Source organism: Leucoraja erinacea, chromosome 10, assembly GCF_028641065.1.
Source record: "Leucoraja erinacea ecotype New England chromosome 10, Leri_hhj_1, whole genome shotgun sequence".
NCBI classification, from domain to species: Eukaryota; Metazoa; Chordata; class Chondrichthyes; order Rajiformes; family Rajidae; genus Leucoraja; species Leucoraja erinaceus.
In genome coordinates this window covers 59,976,509-59,986,378 of record NC_073386.1, presented here as the reverse complement: position 1 = coordinate 59,986,378, position 9,870 = coordinate 59,976,509, and positions in this window count along the sequence as shown.

Genomic DNA, 9,870 nt, shown 5'->3' with positions numbered 1-9,870 from the left:
CAGGTTGGAGGCCGCTCCACGGTGCTAGGCCCCAACGACAGCCGAGACCCGACAGGGAAAAGTCGGGTCTCCCGGACAGGGAAGAGATTTAAACAGTTTCCCCCCCCCCGCCCCCCACATTTACACATTTAAAAATACTATTAAAAAACACCAACACTACATTTAACTAGACAAAAAATAAAAAAAAGACAGACAGGCTGTAGGGGCCGCTGCAACGGGTGAGTCGCGCCGCCAACCACAAATGTAAATTGGTTAATAAGCTGACAGACGATACACAGATTGGGGGTTGTTGCAGACAGTGAAGAAGACCCTCAAAGCAAAGTAAACAGTTAATGGCAACACCTTTAACAACATTGATGCACAGAGGGATCTTAAGACCTAAGCCCATTGATCCTTGAAAGTAGCAAGACAAGTAGGTAGAGTGGCAAGGAAGTTTGTATCTTCTCCCTGTGATGTATAACCATGTGAGTTTTCTCCGGGTGCTTCAGTTTCCTCCCTCACACCAAAGACGTGCAGATTTTAGGTTAATTGGCCTCTGTAAATTGTCCCCAGTGTGTAGGATAGTGTTTGTGCACAGGGATCGCCTTTCGACATGGACCTGGTGCCTGTTTCCACCCTGTATCTCTAAATGAAACTAAAAATAAGAAAGGCTTGGGAAAAGAACCTCTTTCGAGTGTTAGGACTCCATTTGTCCACATCTACTTTGTATAGACTTTCAAATAGTTCTTGCCAAATATCTGAGATCAAGGTTATATCCTTCAAAAAACTTCCCTTCCTCTGTGTAAAAATTGCATTTCATTTCTGGACCGATTAATATGAGGTACTTTGATGTTCACTCACTTTAAATCGTTGCTTTTGCTGAACGCATAAATTCCACTTTCCATTAATTGTTTTACTAAAGCAGTGAACTGGATGCCCCCCTGAATGTGGTTAATAGCCTTCGGAAATTCATTTAGCTTCAATTACTTCCAGCATAAAAGTCATTCACTTAATAATTGAGGCTCGTAGTTCCTCTGATCTCTCATTTAATAAAAGCTCTCCAAAGTAGAGCCGAACCACAGTGCACAGAGAACTCTCAGCTCCATCCCTGGGTTGTGCTGGCTGATTCCAATGTAGTGTGGAGACCTCGAGGTTCAGGAGAGGAGAGTGGAAAGCCTCACCCAGAAAGGAAGCAAATGTACAGATGAAGCCCAGGGTCAGAAATTGAAAGACTTCATCCCCCCCACCCCCAACAACCCCCCCGAGAACTCCCACCTAGCTTGCAAAGATAATCTCTGAGTGTGCAGCAGGTAATATTGGCTTCTCCCACTGGGCAAGCTGATACAACTGGGGTTGTAAGCATGCTCTGGAGATGCTGCCCATTCACTGCTCAGTCCAAGGTTAAATATGGGCATGGATTAATTCTATTCCAGTGTCTTCAGGAAAGGTTGAATGAAGGGAAATATTTTAGTCATCAAGACACAGTAGACTGGTAATTCTGAGTTTAAGGAATAAGGGAAACCTCTGTTAACTAATAGGCAGTGAATTCAGTAAATTAATATTCCTTTCAATTGATCAGGTAAATAAAGCTACTATATTTAATTTGATTATGTACAGTACATTCAGGGGAGGGGAAGGCTGGAGCGGCCCATCCTGCCTTGCGAGTGCATTGTGACGTCACTTGGATTTTCTTCCCGAAAGAGTTTGAAGAAATCGGGTTGTTTTTTTAAAATTCAACGATTATTAACTTCGGAAATATAGGTGGAAATGCGACGGGAAGATGTTTATCGCCACCACGGGAAAATGTTAGTAGGATGTGTGAAAATGTGAAGGCTGTGGCCTAGCATTTGGAAGAAAATAGGAATTAACCAGATTGACACACACACACACACACATCATGGGTACAAACAAGACAAAGACTTTTAGTTATATAGAGATAACTGTAGCGAATTCCATAGCTTTTTTTTGTATTAGTCTTCGAGATACAGCACGGAAAAAGGCCTTTCGACCCACCGACTCATCACCGGCCAGCGATCCCCGCGCATTAACACTATCCTACACACACTAGGAACAATTTTACATTTATAACTAAAGGGCCTGCCCCACGAGCATGCGACTCCACGAGCATGCGACTCCATGCGGCGAGCGCGACCAAACCAGAAGCGGGAGCCGCGCGGAGGTCGAGTAAGTGACATGAAGTTCAAGCGAAGTCCGTGGGAAGTTCGCGTATGACGTACGGCGTCGAGGCGGCTGCAGCACGTTGCCGCGCGGAATTTTTGAACACGGTCGGTTTTTCGGAGCCCCGCACAATGTTGGGACCAGCTCCGCACAACTCCATACGGCTCCGACGATCAAAGTGGGACAGGCCCCGCGAGACTGTACAGGTCAAGCAACCACGTTAGGTCGCGCTTGCCGCATGGAGTCGCATGCTGGTGGGACAAGCCCTTTAGGTCGCGCTTGCCGCATGGAGTCGCATGCTCGTGGGACAGGCCCTTAAGCCAATTAACCCACATACCTGTACGTCTTTGGAGTGTGGGAGGACATGGGGGATCTTGGAGAAAACCCATGCAGTCACGGGGAGAACGTACAAACTCCGTACAGACAGCACCTGTGGTCGGGATCACACCCGGGACTTTGGCGCTGTAAGCGCCTAAAGGCAGCAACTCTACTGCTGCGCCACCGTGCTGCAGCGTGCAGCTCATTCCTGCCGTATTCAGAGGTCTAACTTGAAACCTTGACCAGTGTTTCTGTTCAGGATTTGAGTGACACAAGTACAATGGCAGAGCCTGCAGACTGCAGTAGGACCAAGATCAATATTTATGGTAACGACACGAAGTGGTGAAAGCAATTCTAAGAAGAAATGTGTCCCATCCCAGTGCCACAGCTGGTGGAGCTGTTGCCACACAACATCAGCGACCCCGGTTAAATCCAGGCTCCTGGTGCTATCTGTGTGGAGCTTGCATGTTTTCTCAGTGACTGTTCGAAGTTCGCCCGTGTGATCCGGTTTCCTCCCACATCCCAAAGATGACTCAGTGGGTTCATTAGCCATTGTAAATTGGCCCCAGTGTGTGGATGAGGGGAAGAATCTGCAGAGAGTTGATGGGGACGGGCGAGAATAAAATAATTAGCATGGACTCAGTGGGCCGAAGGGCCTGTCTCCATATTGCATGATTTTGTGACTGTATCAGTGCTGAAGTAAGAATCTTTCTGAAAAAAGGGATGTGTTAATTAGAACATAGGTACCGCAGAAGAGTCAGACTGGAAACACAATTGTAAATATGTCCAAGACGATATTATATATCTATCTATATATATTGCGTCTTGTTTGGACGTCTGTCTGCGTGCGTGCGATCTCAAGGATCTACGCCAAAGTTGTACACAATAGTGCAGCAATGTTTGCACCACTTCACTCACCTAATTGGCCTGTGGTTGTTGTATCAAGTTTCATTCAGATTGATGTTATATTTCACAAATTATCACATTTTTTTAGTTTACTAAATCTACTTTGATAATCACTTCAACATTTCAGTACTGGCACTTGCAGCTATGACATCACAATGGGATCTCACAGTCCTCCACCGACATTTGCAACAATGTTGCCATCATAGAACACTTAGTCGTGGTCCTGGCAGCAAGTGATTGAACAGGATGGGGATGTGCCAGGGGTGGTGGAATTGGAATTGGAAGTGCTGCGGGAGGCAGGGGAAGTGCAATTGGAATTTATTTTTGGTCCAGTGCTGGGGAAGCAGGGGAATGGTGGAATCTTACGTTGGGGAACGGGTTGGATTGGGGGACCAGGCCACCCGTCGGGGCAATGGGTGAGTGATGGAATAATGCGTTGGGGGAACGGGTTACATTGGGGGAATGGGTGAGTGGTGGGGAATAGGGCCCAATGGGTCCCACTTGGTCTAATATATAACTAAAAGTCTCATCTTGTATGTATGTATGTATGTACGTGTGTATGTATGTGTATATGTTCCTGAAATTCAGTGAAAATGGTACACGATAGTGCAACAATTTTAGGGGCACCTTACTCATTCGCCTACGATGGGCAGTATCAACTTTTGTTCGATTTTACAAAGAAATTCCCTTTATTATCATTAATTAACTTTAAAGTGTGAACGGAACAAGTTAAGTGTGTATGAAATCCTCATCAACAAAGTGGAGAAGCTGGAAAGAATGGCCAGCACACACGTGAAACAGTGGCTTGGACGTCCACGATGCTTAAGTGCTGTCGGACTGTACGGGAGTGGCAAATTGGAATTGCCCATTGCAGGACTTGTGGAAGAGTTCAAATGCACTAAAGCAAGGTTGGTCATGGCCCTCACTGAATCTGAAGATACTGTTATTCGAACAGCGGCTCCCCTTGTGGCCACGGGGAGGAAGTGGACCCCATCTGAAGCCGTTCAGAGTGCTAAGTCTGCTTTTCATTTCCGGGATGTGGTTGGCCAAGTCCAATATGGGAGAGCTGGGTTTGGGCTCTCCCCAAAAGCTCCTCCATGGCACAAGGCAACATCAGTGCAGAACGGCTCGTGGTGGAGGAGGTGAGAAGACGGGAGGAGGCAGAGCGACATGCCAAGGCCGTCTCAAAGGCCAAGCAGGGCCAATGGACTAACTGGGAGAGCCTGGAAAAGAGGAAACTCAGCTGGCGTGACATCTGGCAAATGGAGGGATCTCGGCGAAGTTTTGTCATCAGAGGCACTTATGATGTTCTACCGTCACCCCAGAAGCTGAAGCAGTGGTTCGGAGAAGACCCCACTTGCTCCCTTTGCCAAGCACCTGCATCACTAAGGCACATTTTAACAGGATGCACTATGAGCCTCGGCCAAGGGCATTACACTTGGCGGCATAACCACGATCTCAGACAGCTGGCATCAATCCTGGAACAGAGGTGAATGATCACAATTGCTTCCCCACCAACATCGGCAGGAAATGTCCACTCCACAACATTTGTACCAGCAGGCCAACCTCCAGAGCACCAGATAACATCAGATGCAAGCATTCTGCAGCCTGCTCGGGATTGGAAAATGGACGTGGACTTGGAAAAAGGGCTTGTGTTTCCCCCATACATTGTGGCTACAACACTCCGGCCAGACATGGTCCCGTGGTCCACAACAGCCAGGTTGGCATACGTTGTGGAATTGACAGTTCCATGGGAAGATGGTGTTGAAGAAGCTTATGAGAGGAAAAAGACCAAGTTCTCTGAACTGGCAACTGAAGCTTCCCAGAATGGCTGGAAGACCAAGATTCTCCGTGTAGAAGTGGGATGCAGGGGATTTGTTGCTACATCTATGACCAGGCTATTAAAGAAAATGGGGGTGAGGGGTCGCTTCCTCCAACAAGCAATCAAGTCATTGTCAAATTCTGCAGAAAAAAGCAGCAATTGGATTTGGGGTAAAAGGACAGACAACAATTGGGCTGCAAGATGAAGACAGGAGGGTGTGGAACTGAGGGCGGTGTAACTGGGATGGCAGGTATCACCGTTGAGCCCTCTGGAGACGTTGTGGGCTTATCAATGAAACGTCAAAGGAGGAGGGTGCCCGCCTGATGACCCCGAATACGTACCTACCCGACCTTTCACACGTCCAATCCCACTGCTAATAGCAAGAGTACCGACCTACTACAGGGATTGAAACAGCAAGTCCTATTAGCTCTACCATCTGTACTTGACTGGCGACTCAAAAGGGACCCAATGGGTCCTCAGCCTTGCCTGCGCAGTTCGGGGAGGGTTGCCAGGACCGTTATCCGCCCGCACATGCGGAATTTGAAATAACTGGACGTGACTGGCAGCACAGCGGGGACCCAACGGGTCCTCGGGTCGTCTAGGATATTATCAGTCAGCAATATCAAAATAAATAGATGCACAAGATGCTGCAGATGCTGGAATCATGAGTAAAACACAAAGTAACAATGGACCAGGCAACCTCTGTGGAGTACATGGACTGACAATGTTTCACATCAGGGCTCTTCTCTTCCCCAGTCGAAGCCAATATGGTCAACATTTACATGAATTATTTTGCAACTAAGAGGCTTTTACATAAGCAGATAGGGAGAGGTAAGTAGAGCATGGATCACACACTCAACAATACACTCACTGTGCTATTGCACTCCTTAGAACTCCATTTAAGATTTGAGCCATCGAGAATTTGTTCTCTCAATTCTCCATCTCCTGTTGCCCTCCCCTAATTCTCCATTTACCATTGCCCTGAAGAACTACCCAGGGAAAACCCACACGGTCACAGGGAAATCACCCACGATCAGGTTTGAACCCAGGTGTCTGACTGTGAGGTGGCAGCTCTCCCTCCCTGGTGCCCTCCAATAACTCCCTCCCCTCCATTTACCAGTGCCCTCCCCTAATTGCCCATTTACTGGTGCCATCCCCTAATTGCCCACGTTACTGCCTGTTATGTTGTTCGATGTTCTATATCCTATGGGCTATTACAATGGATCTAATTGAAAGAATGAAGATAGGCACAAATTGCTGGAGTAACTCAGTGGGACTGGCTGCATCTCAGTAGAAAAGAAATAGGTGACATTTCAGGTCAAAATCCATTGTCAGACAGGTTAAGAAAAATGGTTTGTTCTGACAAGCACCTATTTTGCAAATTGTTATTGAGAGATGATCCTAGAACGGGAGAGGTTTCAACGTGGCAGTCGCGCCAGCGCAGTTCGCTCCCACTTGCCGTGCCTGTCAGCCTCGTCACAATTGGAAATGGTGCCAGGCCCGGCAGCCCCTCCCCCAACTGTGCAGGCGCGGTTGACAGGCTGAGATCGCCATTTTCAGATCGCCATTTTGATCAAATACGTCCGTGTGTACTTGACTGGTGTCACAATGGGGACCCAACGTCTAGTAGAAAATAAGCATTGGCAGTGTGTAGGAAGGTACTGCAGATGCTGATTTAAACTGAAGATTGACGCAAAAGCTGCAATAGCGGGACAGGCAGCATCTCTGGAGAGAAAGAATGGGTGATGTTTCAGGTCGAGACCCTTCTCCAGACCTTGGCATTCAACATTGTCAGTCATTGGCACACTGCTGGAGAACTATGGTCTATTGTCTATGTGAAAAATATACATCTTCTGGGATGCATCTTCAGTGATGTGACCTGTGGTCATCGGGTGTTTTGCGTCTCACAACATCAGACACCCTCGCCCAGGCGACCCAGCCGGGGTTGATCAGGCCCTGACTTGCGTCCCAGCAGCAACCGCCCATGGATCAGCCATCTTAGTAACCACTCTGCAGGGGTTGGGAGACTCTAGTGCGTGGAGGGACTGGGCTCTGTGGGGTGAGTCTGGGCCAGGCTCCTCCTGCGTCTCACCAGGTTCAAGGCCTGGGCGCTGCACCTCTTTCTCCTTCTCCGACCATTTCATTCTCGCCTGATGGATTTTTAGGCCACAGCTTTGTTGGGTGTCTTTCTCACGAAAGACACAGACTGGGGTGCTAACCCAGCCATCTATCCATGCCGTCAACTGTCTCTCCAGTAGTCACCAAACTATTCTTGGTTGTCACCCAGTCTATTCCTGGATGCCACTGGCTGAGCCGGACTTCAGTGTGAAAAATATACATCTTCAAGATGCTCTGGGACGCATCCTCAGCGATCACCCAAGTTAAGGGTTTGAAACCAGGTCTCTGGTGCTGTGAGGTGGCAGCTCTCCTTCCCTGGTTCCCTCCTGTAACTCTCCATTTACCTTCTATAATTCTCCCTTTACTGGTACACTCCCCTGCTTGTCCATTTACCAGTGCCCTCTCCTAATTCCCTATTTACCAGTGCCCTCCCCTAATTGTCCATTTACTGGTGCCCTCCCCTAATTCCCCACGTTACTGCCTGTTATGTTGTTCGATGTTCTATATCCTATGGGCTATTACAATGGATCTAATTGAAAGAATGAAGATAGGCGCAAATTGCTGGAGTAACTCAGTGGGACTGGCTGCATCTCAGTAGAAAAGAAATAGGTGACATTTCAGGTCAAAATCCATCGTCAGACAGGTTAAGAAAAATGGTTTGTTCTGACAAGCACCTATTTTGCAAATTGTTATTGAGAGATGCTCCTAGAACGGGGGAAGTTTCAACGTGGCAGTCGCGCCAGCGCAGTTCGCTCCCACTTGCCGTGCCTGTCAGCCTCGTCACAATTGGAAATGGTGCCAGGCCCGGCAGCCCCTCCCCCAACTGTGCAGGCGCGGTTGAAAGGCTGAGATCGCCATTTTCAGATCGCCATTTTGCTCAAATACTTCTGTGCGTACCTGACTGGTGTCACAATGGGGACCCAACGGGTTGACGGGTTGTCTAGTAGAAAATAAACATTGGCAGTATGTAGGAAGGAACTGCAGATGCTGATTTAAATCGAAGATAGACGCAAAAGGGTGGAGAAACTCTGCGGGCCAGGCAGCATCTCTGGAGAGAAGGAATGGGTGACGTTTTAAGGCCAAGACCCTCCTCCAGATCTTGGCATTCAACATTGGCAGTCATTGGCACACTGCTGGAGAACTATTGTCTATTGTCTATTGTCTATTGTCCATAAATCATCTTCCCCTTTCCCCCGTCAGGCAGTTGTTGCAAAGGCTAGAGAGCATGTACCATCGGATTCAGGAACAGCTCCTGTTATCAAACTACTGAATGGTCCTCCCATAAACTAAGGTGTAGTCCTAATCTTCCATCCTACCTAACTGTGGACATTGGATATATTCTCTGCAGCTGTAATACTATATTCTGAACTATGGTACTTTTCTCTTTGCACTATCTGTTGCGCTTGTGAATAGCTTGATTGTACACATGTGTGGTACGATTTGATTTGAATGGATGGCAAACAAATATTTTTCACCATTCCTCGGTACAGGGGACAATAGTAAACACTGTTGCTTTATCAAACTTTGATCAGACTCTTTTTGTTTAGTTTAGTTTAGAGATACAGCGCGGAAACAGGCCCTTTGGCCCACTGAGTCCGAGCCGACCAGCGATCCCCGCACATTAACACTACCCAACACAAACTAGGGACAATTTACACTTTTACCAAGCCAATTAACCTACAAACCTGTATGTCTTTAGACGCATGCGGTCACGGGGGGAACGTACAAACTCCGTACAGACAGCACCAGTAGTCGGAACGGAACCCTGATCTCTGGCGCTGTGATGTAGCAACTCTACCGCTGAGCCACCGTGTCGCCCCACTGTGCTTCAGTATCTTGTTACATTGATTTAATCATGGAGTGCAGAAAGTAGAGAGGCGGGAAGCCAAGTTTGATGCAGAGATGTGATTGATTCAGATTGAGGAGAAGCATGGCTTGGCATTGGGGCACCAAGGCAAAGAACACATTGGATTGCAGATTATTTGTCCATCAATCACATCACACTAGTGGGAGAGTAGGACCAGAGGTCCCTACTTCAGCATAAAAGGACATTCCTTCAGGAGGGAGATGAGGAGGAATTTCTTTAGTCAGTGGGTGGTGAATCTGTGGAATTCATTGACACAGAAGGCCGTGGAGGCCAAGTAATTTGTGTATTTTTAAGGCAGAGATAGATAGGTTCTTGATTAGTATGGGTGTCAGGGGTTATGGGGAGAAGGCAGAAGAATGGGGTTGAGGGGGGAAGATAAATCAGCCATGATTGAATGGCAGATTGTACTTGATGGGCCGAATGGCCTAATTCTGCTCCTGCAATTTATGAACGTATCATCTTAGAGATTAGAGAAAGATAATCTTTGCAGCTCACCACTCTCAGTGATGTGAGAGTTATTGACAAACCTCAGTCAAAATCTCAAAGAAAATAAACAATCCCAATTGTAAAATCTTCCTCCTCCAGGTCATGTATTGTTGATAGAGACTCAAGACGTCAACATTTCTTGGCTCCATATCTCGTTATTTTTTTTTCATGATCATAATCATATTGGGATACTGGG